At 48.0% G+C, this 17,050-nt stretch overlaps 1 pseudogene; it reads left to right on the top strand.

The window, feature by feature from the left end:
* The first annotated feature begins 380 nt into the window (after window positions 1-380).
* The window catches only part of LOC141146031 (uncharacterized), a 24,804-nt pseudogene continuing 8,134 nt past the window's right edge, over window positions 381-17,050 (top strand).

The raw sequence follows: 17,050 nt of genomic DNA, 5'->3' as shown, positions 1-17,050 counted from the left end.
ATGATATGCTATGCATTTTTCTATGATGTGTTGTATTTCCTATACATAGTGTTGTACTTGTTGGTTTCTTTTTCCTGCCTGTGTTCTTCTTACCATGTGAGGTGACATCTTTACTAGTGTGGTTATGTTCCAATAAAGAAGCCAGTTCCTGTTACTCCACAACGTCTGATCTGAATTGACTCCGCCGCACCCAGCGATCGTACTCTGCAACAGGTTATGGGCCCAGTGTTCGGATAAAGTCATATGACCAGGTGCGGCCCAGGCAGAACAAAGCCTCGAACGGGAGACAGTGTGGCTGATGCGGAGATCGACATAAGGAAGTTTTCCAGTGACATCTCCTATAGACAAGTAAGACTGTTCGTATTTAAAGGAGAGAAAAAATGGCCGAAAACTCAGAGCTTAAACTCTCAGTGGCCAAGCTGAACAATAACAATTATCAGCTATGGAAGTTCAAAGTGGAAATGATATTATCCAGAGACGACTTGTGGGAGGTTACCACCACAGAGAGGCCACAGGATAATAATCAGGACTGGGACAAGAAAAACAGACAGGCACGGGCCACCATAAGCTTACTAGTGGAGGATGATCAGCTCATTCATATACCCCATGAGGACACAGCGAAAGGCATGTGGGACGTACTGAAAAGTCTGCATGAAAGATCCAGTTTAAACAGCAAGCTGTTTCTGCTGCGGAAACTTTACAAAATGAGACTTGGCAGAGAACAGGACATGCAGGAGCATATAAATGCAATGCTGGAAGTGATTGCGCAACTCAGATCAATCGGGGAGAATATAACAGACAGCCACACTGCAGCCATGTTGTTATGCAGTTTGCCCGATAAATATACTGCACTAATCAATGCACTGGAGTCACGACCTGAGACAGATCTGACGCTAGCATTTGTAAACACCAGGCTCATAGATGAGTATCAGAGAAGAAAGGAATTAGTGCATGACTCCACAGAAACCGACACCAGAATCGCTCTTAAAGTTACAGAGGCAAGGTCACACAGGAAAAAGACCAGAGTGTGTTTCAGATGCCACAAACAGGGGCACATAAAGAAAGACTGTACTATATGGAAAGCAGAGCAAATAAGACAGAGTCCCTCTTATGCTAAACAAAAGGTCAAAACCATAATCAATGATCCATGGGAAGGAAACTGGAATGCCACATTTAAAACGACAGGCAACAATAAATGCCAAGGCTGGTGCATCTATTCCGGGGCAACCAGTCACATGACGAGTGATAGACGTTTCTTCACAGAACTTGATCTGAACAACAAAAAAACTATTTATCTTGCAGATGGAAGCAAAATACATGCAGAAGGATATGGGCATGGAACCCTTATATGCCTAGATGATGCGGGACACAATTTAGCCATGCCAGTGAAAGATGTGCTTTATGTTCCTAATCTAGAAGGAGGATTCTTATCTGTGAAATGTCTAACAGCCACAGGACTCACTGTAAGATTCCAAGGTGACAAGTGTTCTATTCTAAACGGCAAACAGACAATAGCAAATGCCAAGTTGGATGATCATCTATATCACCCAGAGGCGTTGCTATGGGGGTGCGGCCCGCACCGGGTGACACCCACCAGAGGGGTGACACCGGGGCCGCCGCTAAACGCTACTATAGATTGTCTCGGAGCGGTGCGAGCAGGGCATCCAGCAGTGCGGGGGAAGCTGCCTATAACACTCCCCAATATCTCCAATATCTCCGAGGCAGCCGAAGTTGGTGGGCGGAGCTGGGGGTGTGGCCGCGCCGCCTCCTCCACTCCTCCCACAGACTCCTTCACGCTGGCTGATCCCGCAGCTGAAGGAGATAGTGGGCGGAGCTGGGGGTGTGGCCGCGCCGCCTCCTCCACTCCCTCCACTCCTCCCACAGACCCCTTCACACTGGCTGATCCCGCAGCTGAAGGAGATAGTGGGCGGAGCTGTGGGTGTGGCCGCGCCGCCTCCTCCACTCCTTCCACAGACCTCTTCACACTGGCTGATCCCGAAGCTGAAGGAGATAGAGGCCAGGACACAGCAGACCCGCCCAAGTTCATCTGCAGGAATGAGGCATGCTGTAAGTTACTGCACAGCACACTCTCACTGCATAGAGTCCTAACCTGCCCTGTGACACCCCAACCTGACCTGTGTTACCCACACCTGCCCTGTGCCACCCCAACCTGCCCTGTGCTACTCCAACCTGCCCTGTGCCACCCCAACCTGCCCTATAGCACTCCAACCTGCCATGTGCCACCCTAACCTGCCCTGTACCACCCCAACTTGTCCTGTGCCATTTCAACCTGCCCTGTGCCACCCCAACCTGCCCTATACCACTTCAACCTGCCCTGTGCCACCCCATCTGCCCTATACCACTTCAACCTGCTCTGTACCACCCCAACCTGCCCTGTGCCACCCCAACCTGCCCTATACCACTTTAACCTGCCCTGTACCACCCCAACCTGCCCTGTGCCACCCCAACCTGCCCTATACCACTTCAACCTGCCCTGTACCACCCCAACCTGCCCTGTGCCACCCCAACCTGCCCTATACCACTTCAACCTGCCCTGTACCACCCCAACCTGCCCTGTGCCACTTCAACCTGCCCTATACCACTTCAACCTGCCCTATACCACTCCAACCTGCCCTGTACCACCCCAACTTGTCCTGTGCCACTCCAACCTCCCCTATACCACCCCAACCTGCCTTGTACCACCCCAACCTGCCCTATACCACCCCAACCTGCCCTGTGTCATCCTAACCTGCCCTGTACCACCCCAACTTGTCCTGTGCCACTCCAACCTGCCCTGAGGAACCCCAACCTGCCCTATGCCACTCCAACCTGCCCTGTAACGCTCCAACCTGCCCTGTGCCATCCCAACCTGCCCTGTACCACCCCAACTTGCCTTTTACCACTCCAACCTGCCCTGTACCACCCCAACTTGCCTTTTACCACTCCAACCTGCCCTGTACCACCGCAACCTGCCCTGTACCACCCCAATCTGCCAATATACCACTCTAACCTTCCAATATACCACCACAACCTGCCCTATACCACTCCAACCTGCCCTGTGCCACCCTAACCTGCCCTGTACCACCCCAACTTGTCCTGTGCCATTTCAACCTGCCCTGTGCCACCCCATCTGCCCTATACCACTTCAACCTGCCCTGTGCCACCCCATCTGCCCTATACCACTTCAACCTGCCCTGTACCACCCCAACCTGCCCTGTGCCACCCCAACCTGCCCTATACCACTTCAACCTGCCCTGTGCCACCCCAACCTGCCCTATACCACTCCAACCTGCCCCGTGCCACCCTAACCTGCCCTGTACCACCCCAACTTGTCCTGTGCCACTCCAACCTGCCCTGAGCCACCCCAACCTGCCCTATGCCACTCCAACCTGCCCTGTGCCATCCCAACCTGCCCTATACCACCCCAACTTGCCTTTTACCACTCCAACCTGCCCTGTACCACCCCAACTTGCCTTTTACCACTCCAACCTGCCCTGTACCACCCCAATCTGCCAATATATCACCCATACCTTCCAATATACCACCACAACCTGCCCTATACCACCCCAACCTGCCACTATACCACCCTATACTACCCTAACCTGCCACTATATCACCCTACACTATAATTTACAGGGGCCAGTTTGGGGTGCGTCCCATGACCGTGCGCTACATGCAGGGTGCTGGGCAGCCTAGACATGAGGGGGGTGACACCATGTTTTACCGCACCAGGTGACACCAACCCTAGTGACGCCACTGATATCACCTCGACACAGTGAAGGAAAAGGTGAGACTATGTACACACAAACACAATGACTGTATACATATATGGCACAGACGTCTAGGTCACAGACACCCAGAATGCATACAGGAACTACAGAAGAGAAATCTGACATGGGATCTAACAGTATCCCCTTGTCCAGTTACTGTTAAGTGTGAATGTTGCATTAGATCTAAAGCTACAAGACCAACACTTCCCAAAGTCAGTCAGAAGAGAGCTTTAAGATCACTTGACTTAGTTCACAGTGACGTGTGTGGTCCCCTAAACCCACCTACACCTGGAGGCAACAGGTACATAGTGACTTTCATAGATGACTATTCAAGATACACTATCACTAGGGATGAGCCGAACACCCCCCGGTTCGGTTAGCACCAGAACCTGCGAACGAACCAAAAATTTGCACGAACATTAGAACCCCATTGAAGTCTATGGGACTCGAACATTTGAAATCAAAAGTGCTAATTTTAAAGGCTAATTTGCATGGTATTGTCCTAAAAAGGGTTTGGGGACCTGGGTCCTGCCCCAGGTGACATGTATCAATGCAAAAAAAAACTTTTTAAAACGGCCGTTTTTTCGGGAGAAGTGATTTTAATGATGCTTAAAGTAAAAAAAAAAAAAAAGTGAAATATTCCTTTAAATATCGTACCTGGGGGGTGTCTATAGTATGCCTGTAAAGTGGCGCGTGTTTCCTGTGCTTAGAACAGTCCCTGCCATTGTCAATGTCATTTTTAAAGGAAAAAAGTCATTTAAAACTGCTTGCGGCTTTAATGTAATGTCGGTTCCTGGCAATATGGATGAAAATCAGTGAGACAAATGGCATGGGTACCCCCCAGTCCATTACCAGGCCCTTTGGGTCTTGTATGGATATTAAGGGGAACCCCGCACCCAAATTAAAAAAGGAAACAGCAGTATACAGGCTCTGTACTCTGAACAGCAGTATACAGGCGGTGCAAACAAGACAGGGACTGTAGGTTTGTTGTTAAGTAGAATCTGTTTGTAATTTTGAACTGTCTGGTGTTTTGCTGTCTGTGCTCCTCTTCAGAAGATTTCACCTCACTTTTTGTCCCAATGACAAATGTTTTTTGAAAATTTGGGTTTTTTTGTGAAACAAGGATTGGTGATAAAGCATCAGTGGAAAGGAGAAATGTTTTTCCCATATTAACTTTTACAGGAGAGAATTTCCCTTCCTAGGGGTAGATTTCAACTCACTTCCTGTTGTCTCCTTCCGTTTGCAAGTAGGAGTCGTTTGTAAGTTGGATGTTTGAAAGTAGGGGCCTGCCCTATATACTCAGCAGAAATTTGGGCCTTAGGTGTTGTTGTGGCCACAACACTGTAAGCCCTCACAGGGCCCTTCTGTGAAATATTAGATCAAGGATTGTAATTACATGCCCCTGTTGAACAGGGGCAGAAAAATTGGGCCTTTGGTGGTGGTGGTGGTGCTGGTGCCACAACACTGTAAGTCCTCACTCATTCTTGGTGGGCACAGAAACGGCCCTGCTGTGAAATATTAGATCAAGAATTGTAATTACATGCCCCTGTTGAACAGGGGCTGAAAAATTGGGCCTTAGGCACTGGTGCTGGTGCCACAACACTGCAACCCCTCACAGATACTCTAGTTGGAATGCAGGAACGAGCCCTGCTGCAAATTATTGCATCAAAAATTGTAATTACACGCCCCTGTTAAACAGGGGCTGAAAAATTGGGCCTTAGGCACTGGTGCTGGTGCCACAACACTGCAACCCCTCACAGATACTCTAGTTGGAATGCAGGAACAAGCCCTGCTGCAAAGTATTGCATCAAAAATTGTAATTACACGCCCCTGTTAAACAGGGGCCGAAAAATTGGGCCTTAGGCACTGGTGCTGGTGCCACAACACTGCAACCCCTCACAGATACTCTAGTTGGAACGCAGAAACGAGCCCTACTGCAAAGTATTGCATCAAAAATTGTAATTACACGCCCCTGTTAAACAGGGACTGAAAAATTGGGCCTTAGGCACTGGTGCTGGTGCCACAACACTGCAACCCCTCACAGAAACTCTAGTTGGAATGCAGGAACGAGCCCTGCTGCAAAGTAATGCATCAAAAATTGTAATTACACGCCCCTGTTAAACAGGGCTGAAAAATTGGGCCTTAGGCACTGGTGCTGGTGCCACAACACTGCAACCCCTCACAAATACTCTAGTTGAAACACAGGAACGAGCCCTGCTGCAAAGTATTGTATCGAAAATTGTAATTACACGCCCCTGTTAAACGGGGGCTGAAAAATTGGGCCTTAGGCACTGGTGCTGGTGCCACAACACTGCAACCCCTCACAGATACTCTAGTTGGAACGCAGGAACAAGCCCTGCTGCAAAGTATTGCATTAAAAATTGTAATTAAACGCCCCTGTTAAACAGGGGCTGAAAAATTGGGCCTTAGGCACTGGTGCTGGTGCCACAACACTGCAACCCCTCACAGATACTCTAGTTGGAACGCAGAAACGAGCCCTACTGCAAAGTATTGCATCAAAAATTGTAATTACACACCCCTGTTAAACAGGGGCTGAAAAATTGGGCCTTAGGCACTGGTGCTGCTGCCACAACACTGCAACCCCTCACAGAAACTCTAGTTGGAATGCAGGAACGAGCCCTGCTGCAAAGTAATGCATCAAAAATTGTAATTACACGCCCCTGTTAAACAGGGCTGAAAAATTGGGCCTTAGGCACTGGTGCTGGTGCCACAACACTGCAACCCCTCACAAATACTCTAGTTGAAACACAGGAATGAGCCCTGCTGCAAAGTATTGTATCGAAAATTGTAATTACACGCCCCTGTTAAACAGGGGCTGAAAAATTGGGCCTTAGGCACTGGTGCTGGTGCCACAACACTGCAACCCCTCACAGATACTCTAGTTGGAACGCAGGAACAAGCCCTGCTGCAAAGTATTGCATTAAAAATTGTAATTAAACGCCCCTGTTAAACAGGGGCTGAAAAATTGGGCCTTAGGCACTGGTGGCGGCGCCCAGAATCAAAAATGTTCTTACAAGCTATCAGCGTGATCATTGAGGAGGAAGAGGATAATTATTCAGGATAGTCACTCAGCATCAGCATAGGCAGTCTTTGAAGGGATTTGACATTTCAAAAAAAATTATTCGGTTACATCAGCATCAGGTGCTTGGTAGCTGGTGGTGATCCAAGACTGATTCATTTTTATGAAGGTCAGTCGATCGACCGAGTCGGTGGACAGACGCACCCTGTGATCGGTTACAAAGCCTCCAGCAGCACTGAATGTGCGTTCCGAAAGAACGCTGGATGCAGGACAGGCCAGTAGCTCAATTGCATACTGTGCAAGCTCTGGACAGTGATCCATCCTCAAGACCTAGTAACCCAGAGGATTTTCGGTGGGAAAGGTGTCCAAGTCAGATCTTGCCCCTAGGTATTCCTGCACCATGTAAAACAGACACTGGCGATGGTTGCTGGAACCGATCATACCTTGGGGCTGCGGACTAAAAAATTGTCTGAACGCATCGGTCAGATGGCCACCTTCTCCACCGCTCCTTCTTTGACTGACCGAAGCCTCAGCAACACGTTGTCCAGAAATAGGAGTTTGTAACCTCCCAGTCTCTGGGAACGCGTTACACAGACCTTTCTGCAAGGCCTCCCGAAGATGTTTTATCCTCTGCTCCCTTTGCGATGGCAAGATAAGGTCCGCAACCTTACCCTTGTAACGTGGATCAAGGAGGGTTGCCAGCCAGTATTAGTCCTTCTCCTTGATACCACGAATACGAGGATCCTTACGCAGGCTTTGCAGGATCAGGGAGGCCATGCAGCGTAGGTTTGCTGAGGCATTCGGTCCGGAGTCCTCTTGGTCACTAAGGATGACATGGTCCGCAGCCACCTCCTTCCAGCCACGTACAAGTCCATGTGTTTCTTGGGACAGATCCCTTAAAGACTGCTGCTGATGCTGAGTGCCAGGCTCCACCTCCATAATGACACAATCTTCCTCCTCCTCTTCCTGTGTGATCGGCGGGCATGCAGGAACACTGTCTGGGTAAAGGGGGCCTTGAGAGCTAAGGAAGTCCTCCTCTTCCTGTCTCTGTTCTGCCTCAAGTGCCCTGTCCATTATTCCATGCAGCGTGTGCTCCAACAGGTGGACAAGGGGGACAGTGTCACTGATGCATGCACTGTCACTGCTCACCATCCTCGTGGCCTCCTCAAATGGTGACAGGACAGTGCATGCATCCCTGATCATGGCCCACTGGCGTGGGGAAAAAAAACAAGCTCCCCTGACCCTGTCCTGGTGCCATAGTCGCACAGGTACTCATTGATGGCCCTCTACTGCATGTGCAGTCGCTGCAGCATGGCCAACGTTGAGTTCCACCTGGTGGGCATGTCACAGATTAGGCGTTCTTGGGCAGGTTAAACTCCTTTTGGAGGTCTGCCAGCCGAGCACTGGCATTATATGACCGGCGGAAATGCACACAGACTTTCCTGGCCTGCCTCAGGACATCCTGTAAGCCCGGGTACCTGCCCAAGAACCGCTGCACCACCAAGTTAAGGACGTGATCCAAACAGGGCACATAGGTCATTTCTCCCTGTCGGAGGGCAGAGAGGAGGTTGGTGCCATTGTCACAAACCACCATTCCTGCCTTAAGTTGGCGTGGCGTTAACCACCTCTGAGCCTGCCCCTGCAGAGCTGACAGAACCTCTGCCCCAGTGTGGCTCCTGTCCCCCAAGCATACCAGCTCAAGCACCGCATGGCATCTTTTGGTCTGCATACTTGCGTAGCCCCTTGAACGGCTACGAAGCACCGCTGGTTCCGAGGACAAAGCACAGGAAGAGGCCACAGAGGAAGAAGAAGAGGAGGGGGTGGAGGAGAGAGGCGTGTCACAATCATTAGTAGTGGCATTTTGGAGGCGTGGTGGTGGAACAACCTCCAACACTACTGCACCTTGTCCTGCATCCTTCCTAGCTGCCAGCAGAGTCACCCAATGTGCGATGAAACTTAGGTAACGTCCCTGTTCATGCCTGCTGGACCACGAGTCAGCGGTAATATGCACCTTACCGCTGACCGCCCTGTCCAGCGAGGCATGGACATTGCCTTCCACATGCCGGTAGAGAGCCGGAATCACCTTCCATGAGAAAAAGTGGCGTTTGGGTACCTGCCACTGAGGAACCGCACATTCCACAAACTCATGGAAGGGGGCAGAGTCTGCCAACTGGAAAGGCAGCAGTTGAAGTGCTAGCAATTTTGCCAAGCTAGCATTCAACCGCTGGGCATGTGGATGGCTGGGAGCGAACTTCTTTTGGCAGTGCAGCAGCTGGGGCAGGGAAATTTGCCTGGTACAATCTGACGTCGGTGTACCGAAAGCAGATTGCCCACAAGTACTTAGCTGTGACACACCTAATTCTAAACCTTCATTCCTATCAGTGCAGGTCTCAGAGAAGACTGAAGGTATAGTGGGGTTGGAGATCTCAGCTGATGAGGAGCAAGGAGAGGTCCTCTTTGTTCTTTGGTGTTGGTCTTTTAGATACGCTTGCCAACGAACTGCATAGCAGGTCAACATATGTCTGGTCAAGCATGTGGTGCCCGGGGGGGCGTGGCCAGCACCTGGGATGTGAGGACGTGCTCAGCCTGAGCTCTGTCCACACCGCACATATCCTGCCAAAATCCTGTCATCCAGGCCGACATCCGAGGGTCCCATATACCCCCACAGTACCCGGAGAGCACTGAGACCATCGGGGGATGGTCAAATACGGTCCACCGATGGAGGAGGCCCCAGGAATCGGGCCGTCGATACCGCCATGCAGGCCGCACCAAAATGGCGCCGATCAGCATGAGGGAGACACACAGCGGCAGGCAGCCTCCACATCCACACCCTGGAAGAAGCTCAAGGGGAAGGGTGAGTCACAAAGACCCCCCCCTACCTTAAGCCCAGAAGACCCTCTCTTACTCTCCCCTGCGGAGGGACATGATCCTCAATCCCCCACAGCAGACAGGGATGATGCAGGCCCTGCAGAGCCATCACTAGCCCAGATTATGGCAGCCATCCAGCACAGCCATGCATCTCTCACTACACAAATGGACACCATCAAAACAGAATTATCCTTTTTGAAACAGGATGTCCACAATATTCGCCATAGAGTGTCTAATGCTGAGCAATGTATTAGTGATATGGAGGATGAGACACGTCCCTTACAGGGCTCTGTGAGGGAACTGCGGCAGGCCCATGAGTATACTACAGATAAGCTCACGGATATGGAAGACCGCCTAAGAAGGAACAATTTGCGTTTTTTGGGGTTCCCAGAGGGTGCTGAGGGCAAAACACCAGAAACATTCATGGAAAGATGGCTGCTGAATGAGTTCGGGGCAAACACCTTTTCACCAATGTTCGCCATAGAAAGGGCACACAGAATCCCCATGCGCCCTTTACCACCTGGGTCCCCACCACGTGCCATGATTATAAAGTTGCTACACTTCCGTGACAGAGAGGCTATTCTCAGAGTAGCTAGAGAGAGGGGCAAAGTTTCCTTTAATTGCAATAACATCACCATTTTCCCAGATTTCTCCGTAGCTACGCAGAAGCAGAGAGCCACTTTTCTGGCAATTAAACGCAGGTTACGTGAGCTTCCCCTTCCATATGGCATGTTATATCCTGCACGTTTGCGCATCATCTACCAGGGCAAGGCCTATTTCTTTACGGATCCCAGAGAGGCATCACAATGGGTGGACACCTTAGCACATCCGAATCGCAGGAACCAGGATAGGAGATCTCCTCCCCGATAGAGCCGCACTCTACATGAAGCCCACCTGGCGGCCTTCACTACACCCCATTGCAGTTGTTATGGGACTTTCTTTCCTGCATCCCCAGAAGCAGAAAATACATCTCCAACTACACACAGTCCAGACGGGATTATAAATCCTGCACCTCTCTGAAGAAGAAGACATCTCCCACGCTACCCTCGGATACCACTCGGCAACCTATCATCCTCACTGACTTTTATTTTTCCTTTTTCTATTATTCTTATTATTATTCTTTATCACCATGATTTTACAGGCCAAGAGACACCACACATTCTTTATTTTGTGCGGACAAATGCGGATGGAGACCCAGAGCTGTGGACCTTTCCACATCTCCTGAGATTAGTTGGCTAGGGGTCTGAGCCATGGCCCTCCTGCCAAATAGGTTTGGTTATGGGAACAAAGCTCTCATATGCTGGGGGATGAGAGCCGGGAGGGTTAGGGAGGGGGGAAAATTTGTTGGGGAATACTTTGAGGGGTCTTGCTACAACGTCATGGTTATCTACAAAAGACGCTGGTGTTCAATGGTATATGCATACTTTAAAAATGATTTTTTGGTTCTACAGTTTCTGCAATCTAGGAGTGAGATTCATAGATTGATGAGTAACATATCAAAGATACTTATGTTTGGGTCTATTTCTCAGGGCTCGCTGGACCTCGTCCGGGGCTGGGCTCTGGCGGGCAATGGGAAATGGACACGAATAGTTATAAATTGTTTATATGCATGTCTAAGCTCCGTATAGTTTCATGGAATGTTAGGGGGCTTAACTCCAAGGTCAAAAGGTCACTGATGTTTGATTATTTGGCAAGACATAGTCCACACGTGATCCTCCTCCAGGAAACCCACCTACAGGGATCAAGAGTAATGGCTTTAAAGAGAGCTAAAATTGCCTATGCAATACATTCTACTTACTCCATGTATGCAAGAGGCACGTCTATCCTTATAGCAAAATCGGCCCCTATCACCATAAAACATATTAAAACTGACCCTAATGGATGTTTTGTTATTGTGGTAATTGAATTATGGGGTAAGCCCTATACGGTCACAAGCCTCTATGTCCCACCACCCTTCACTAAATTGTTCTTTGAACGGGTAATGAGCTCCCTCCTAGCAATAGCAGAAGGCCCTCTCTTGATAGCAGGGGACTTCAACACGGTACTCGACAATTCCATAGACAGGTTCAAGTGTTCTACATTGCCCCCCACACCCCTGTGCTCTTTTTTGGCCCAATTTGATCTGGTGGAGACCTGGAGGTGGAAGCACGCAGACGGGAGGGAGTACTCATGTCAGTTTGAAACGCATGGTACTCTGTCCCGAATAGACCTATGTTTGGTTTCATCTGAGCTATTGAATAAGGTGACTGAGGCCAGATATCTCCCAAGGGCGGTGTCTGATCATTCCCCTTTAATGGTGGATCTTGCCCTGGGCCCCCCCACCTCATACCGCATGTGGCGACTGAGCCCACTGTGGCTAGCAGATCAGATGGTGGTGGATCAGGGCAAAGTGGAAATGAAAGCATATTGGTTACGTAACCGTCAGAGTGTCTCTGTCCCATTGACCTGGGATGCCTTTAAGGCCACCACGCGTGGCATTTTTGCTGCGGCGATTGGGCAGGCCCGTAAGGCATCCCAGTCCAAATTAAAGGACGCGGAGAAGGATCTTAGGGCAGCCGAGGCTGCTTACTCCACCACCCCTTCCCCAGCAACACACAATACCTGGAAACATAGATCCAGAGACCTGGATCTAGTCCTTTTAGAGCGCACTCAGAAGAAATTGCTGTATCAAAGCCAGCGAATCTTTGAGTTTGGAGACAAAAATAGCCGATTATTAGCGTATTTATCTAGGCCTGATTATCAACCGTGCAGTATCCCAAGAATTAAGAATACAATAGGTACAGTGGTGGAACAGAGTGGGGAAATAGTCAATGCTTTTGTGAAATTTTACTCCTCATTATATGCTACCAAAGCTCACTATACTATTGTAGAACTAGACGACTACTTGGCCGGCATCACGCTACCAAGGCTCCAAGAAGAACAGGCCTCACTCCTTGATGACCCTCTAACGGAGGAGGAGATTGGAGAAGCCATACAGTCCTTTGCCAGAAACAAAATACCGGGACTGGATGGCTTCCCCATAGAATGGTATATACAGTTCAAGGAACTTTTGATACCCCATTTACTGAGAGTTTATAATTTTGCTATAAAAACGGGACAGTTACCACCCTCTATGTCAGAAGCATTGATTGTCCTCATCCCCAAGCCTCATAAAGACCACCTACTGTGTGAGTCATATAGACCAATATCATTAATTAACTCAGATGTCAAGATTCTAGCCAAGGTGCTCGCCCGGAGATTGAACTCAGTTATCACCACCATTATTGGGGCGGATCAGACTGGATTCATTCCAGGACGATCAACATCCATAAATTTACGGAGACTGTTCACAAACTTGCAGGCCACCCATGATGTTGTAGGGAATAGAGCGGTGCTGACCTTAGATGCGCACAAGGCATTTGACTCGGTCGAATGGCCTTATCTGCTGGAAGTCCTGGCGAAATTTGGGTTTGGAAATACCTTTATCAAGTGGGTTCAACTTTTATATTCACAGCCTACTGCTAGGCTGCGGATAAATACATCAGTAACTGATCCATTCCTGATTAAAAGGGGTACTAGGCAGGGTTGCCCCCTGTCGCCGTTGCTATTTGCAATTGCGATAGAACCTCTGGCGGCACTGATAAGATCCAGTTGGGAAATAAAGGGACTGACGATTGGGGGCCTAGAAGAGAAAGTATCTCTATACGCTGACGACATGTTAATATACCTGGCGGATCCCCAATCGTCTCTCCCAACCCTGCTGGAAATTATTCGACAGTTCGGCCTCTTCTCAGGGTTTCAAGTCAATTGGGACAAATCCCTCATGTTTAAAAAAGATCAGGAAGCGGTGTTTACACCCCCTTCCTCTTGCCCGTTACAAATAGTTGACTCTTTCAGATACCTGGGGGTCATGATCCAACATCATCTGTCCTCCTATAGCAAATATAATCTAGACCCACTTATTAACAGAATGAAGACCACACTGAAGACATGGACCAATCTTCCCTTAACGATATTAGGTAGGATAAATATCTTTAAAATGATATTCCTCCCACATTTCCTATACCTCCTATGCAATTCCCCAGTATATATCACTAAAACTAAATTTAAGGAGATTGATTCTATCCTTATCGCCTTCATTTGGAAGGGGGGAGCAGTGAGAATTGCAAAAAATACTCTTCAACTGCCGGTGTTGGAGGGAGGATTGGCACTACCATGTCTCCAGACATACTATATAGCCGCACAACTGGTTCATGCCCATTGGTGGTTCTTCCCTGAAGCCAACAATGCGGCTACGTCCCTAGAAGCAGCCATACTCACTTCGTACGAATCCTTACAATATCTGGTCCACCGTCTATCTCTTAGAGGGAGGGAAAGCACTAAAATCCTTGAAATGACTCTACGAATTCTCAAATTAACTAAAATGCTGCCAGATACTGAGCACCGTACCTACTCTCCAAATACTCCATTATGGGGGAACCCAAATCTACAGGAAGTCGCCCGTAGGACAGATGGGGAATACTGGTCGAAAAAAGGGGTAAAAACCATAATGCATTTATTCTCAAATAATATGTTTAGGTCATTTGAGGAATTTCGCCAGGACTACCAGCTGCCACGCACAGCCTATTTTCATTACTTGCAAATACGCCACACAGCAACCACCCAGTTTGGGTTGCGTAATATAACTGTCCGATTATCTCCGCTAGAGCAATTACTAATAGATCCTTCCCATGACAAACTGATCTCCACATACTATAAAACTCTACTGCACACCACAACACACAGACTCAGTAACACGCTCACTAAGTGGAAAGCTGATATCCCTGAGCTGACGGAGGACATACTTCCCCTCCAGGTCCCCTCTGTCATCTCCTCCAGGGATAGGGTCATACAAACCAAACTATTATACAGAGCATACTTTACACCATCCTTATTATTTAAACTTAGAAAACTACCATCGGCAATGTGCTCCAGATGCAGCATTGTGGAGGCCACCTTCTTCCACTTGATGTGGGAATGCACCGAGATCAGGTGGTTCTGGTCAGGGGTTACTGCTTTTGTCAGTTCCCTGACCCAATTGCCTAATATCTGCAACCCCCTGAGATGTCTACTAGGATATGTGGACGATGAGAGTATACCTAAAAACAAGCAAACTTTCCTGAGAATTGTATTATTTTATGCCAAAAAATCTATTACTATTCATTGGAAATCACAATCCCCACCTACGATAGCATTCTGGCTGAACATGGTTAATCAGGCTATACCATTATACAAATTAACATACGAAGCCAGAGGATGCCCAAAAAAATTTCACAAAATATGGGGTCTGTGGACTAGCTCTGAAAACACTATTACACCTACCATATAAAGCTAATAAAGAAACTCCAGTCAATGATACCAAGTTTGATGAAAACTGAATAGACATATGCAGCTGTACAATATGAAAACATGTATGCCAAATATATACCATTGTCTTACACTCTGTATTGCAATGAGCAATGTTTGCTCGAAATGTGTGTATTTATGTTTGTATGTTTGTTTTGTACCACAAAACCAAATAAAATTTACCTTTAAAAAAAAAAAGCATGTGATGCCCAAGCGGGAGATGTTTTGGCCACGTGAGATATGCTTGAAACAATAGCAGTGGTGCGATCTGATGCACTCATCTCAAAAAAGGCCCACACCAAAGAACTTTTAGAATAACGAGCAGAGACAGCAGCGCCCTGCACATGCGGAGCTTTGGGGTGTGATGCAGTCAGTGTGCTGCCCTTAGGCTGGCCCCTGGAGAGCATCCGGCCTCGTTGGTGATGTGCCTCCTCCTCCTCCTCCTCTCTCCTATCAGGCACCCACGTTGAGTCAGTGACCTCACCATCCCCTCCCTCCTCATCACTGGAGCAAACCTGGCAGTATGCTGCAGCAGGGGGAGCATGACTGCCAGATTGCTGTCCTTCTTGGGCACCCCCTCTGTCCGTGCTCACGTTACTGCCTTTATCTAGCTCAGTATCATCATCAGAGCCTTCTAAACGCTGGGCATCCTCCTGGAGCATGTACCCAACACTGTGGTCAAACAGTTCGAGGGACTCCTCAGGAGGACATGGTGGGACTAGGGAAGGAGTCACTGATGCCATTGAGCCGAGGGAAGAGGCCGCGTTGGCAGCTGCTTTGCCAGACAAAGTACCCTGAGCATGGGTGAGAGAGGATGAGGAGGATGAGGACGGCTTGGTCATCCACTCGACCAAGTCTCCCACATGTTGCGGCTCAACACGGCCAGCTGCCGAAAAAAAGGCCAAGCGTGTCCCATGACCACGTGCTGATGAGGATGCACCGTCTCCACGACCAGCACTGTTGCCTCTAGACACAGAGCCTGCTTGCCCTCTTTTATTGGCTTGTGACTGTCTGCCTCTCCTTGTTGGCCTTCCAGACATACTAATGGCGTGTAGCTGCACTAAGCTGGGATATATATATATATATATATATATATATATATATATATATATATATATATATATATATATATATATATATATTTATATATTATATATATATATTTATATATATATATATATATATATATATATATATATAATATATATATATATATATATATATATATATATATATATATATATATATATATAAAATATATATATATATATATATATAGATACTGCAGCTAGCAAAATCAACTGCCAGCCTGTAGTATGAGAACACCACCAACCTTCTACAGGTAGCTTTAGCTGAACACTGTGCAGAGCTTGCAAAAAACTAACTTGTAGCTTATTTAGCTGCCTGCTGTAGTGATAGGATCAGGAAAACACCACCAACCTTCTACAGGTAGCTTTAGCTGAACACTGTGCAGAGCTCGCAAAAAACTAACTTGTAGCTTATTTAGCTGCCTGCGGTAGTGATAGGATCAGGAAAACACCACCAACCTTCTACAGGTAGCTTTAGCTGAACACTGTGCAGAGCTCGCACTACACTAACTTGTAGTTTTAGCTGAACACTGTGCAGAGCTCGCAAAAAACTAACTTGTAGCTTATTTAGCTGCCTGCAGTAGTGATAGGATCAGGAAAACACCACCAACCTTCTACAGGTAGCTTTAGGTGAATCCACAAAGAATTAATGTAGTTCACCAAAACAGCAGGCCCAAATTCTGAAACTTAGATTTATAGATAAGGGATACCCTGAGGAAGAAATTAATAACATCATTATTCAAGTTGGTAACATGGACAGGGAAATCATGCTTAATGATGCCAGGAGGGCTAATTATGTCCCTGATAACCAATTTGCTTGCTCCCTAGTAACAGGATATTCCAACCAGCATTTTTTGGTTAAACGAATATTCAATAGACATTGGGGTCTGTTGAAAAACGTCAGAGTACTTGGTCCTACC

This window comes from Aquarana catesbeiana, linkage group LG05 (assembly GCF_042186555.1).
Source record: "Aquarana catesbeiana isolate 2022-GZ linkage group LG05, ASM4218655v1, whole genome shotgun sequence".
NCBI classification, from domain to species: domain Eukaryota; kingdom Metazoa; phylum Chordata; class Amphibia; order Anura; family Ranidae; genus Aquarana; species Aquarana catesbeiana.
The sequence above is the reverse complement of the archived record's forward strand: the minus strand, read 5'-3'. Positions and strand labels throughout refer to the sequence as shown.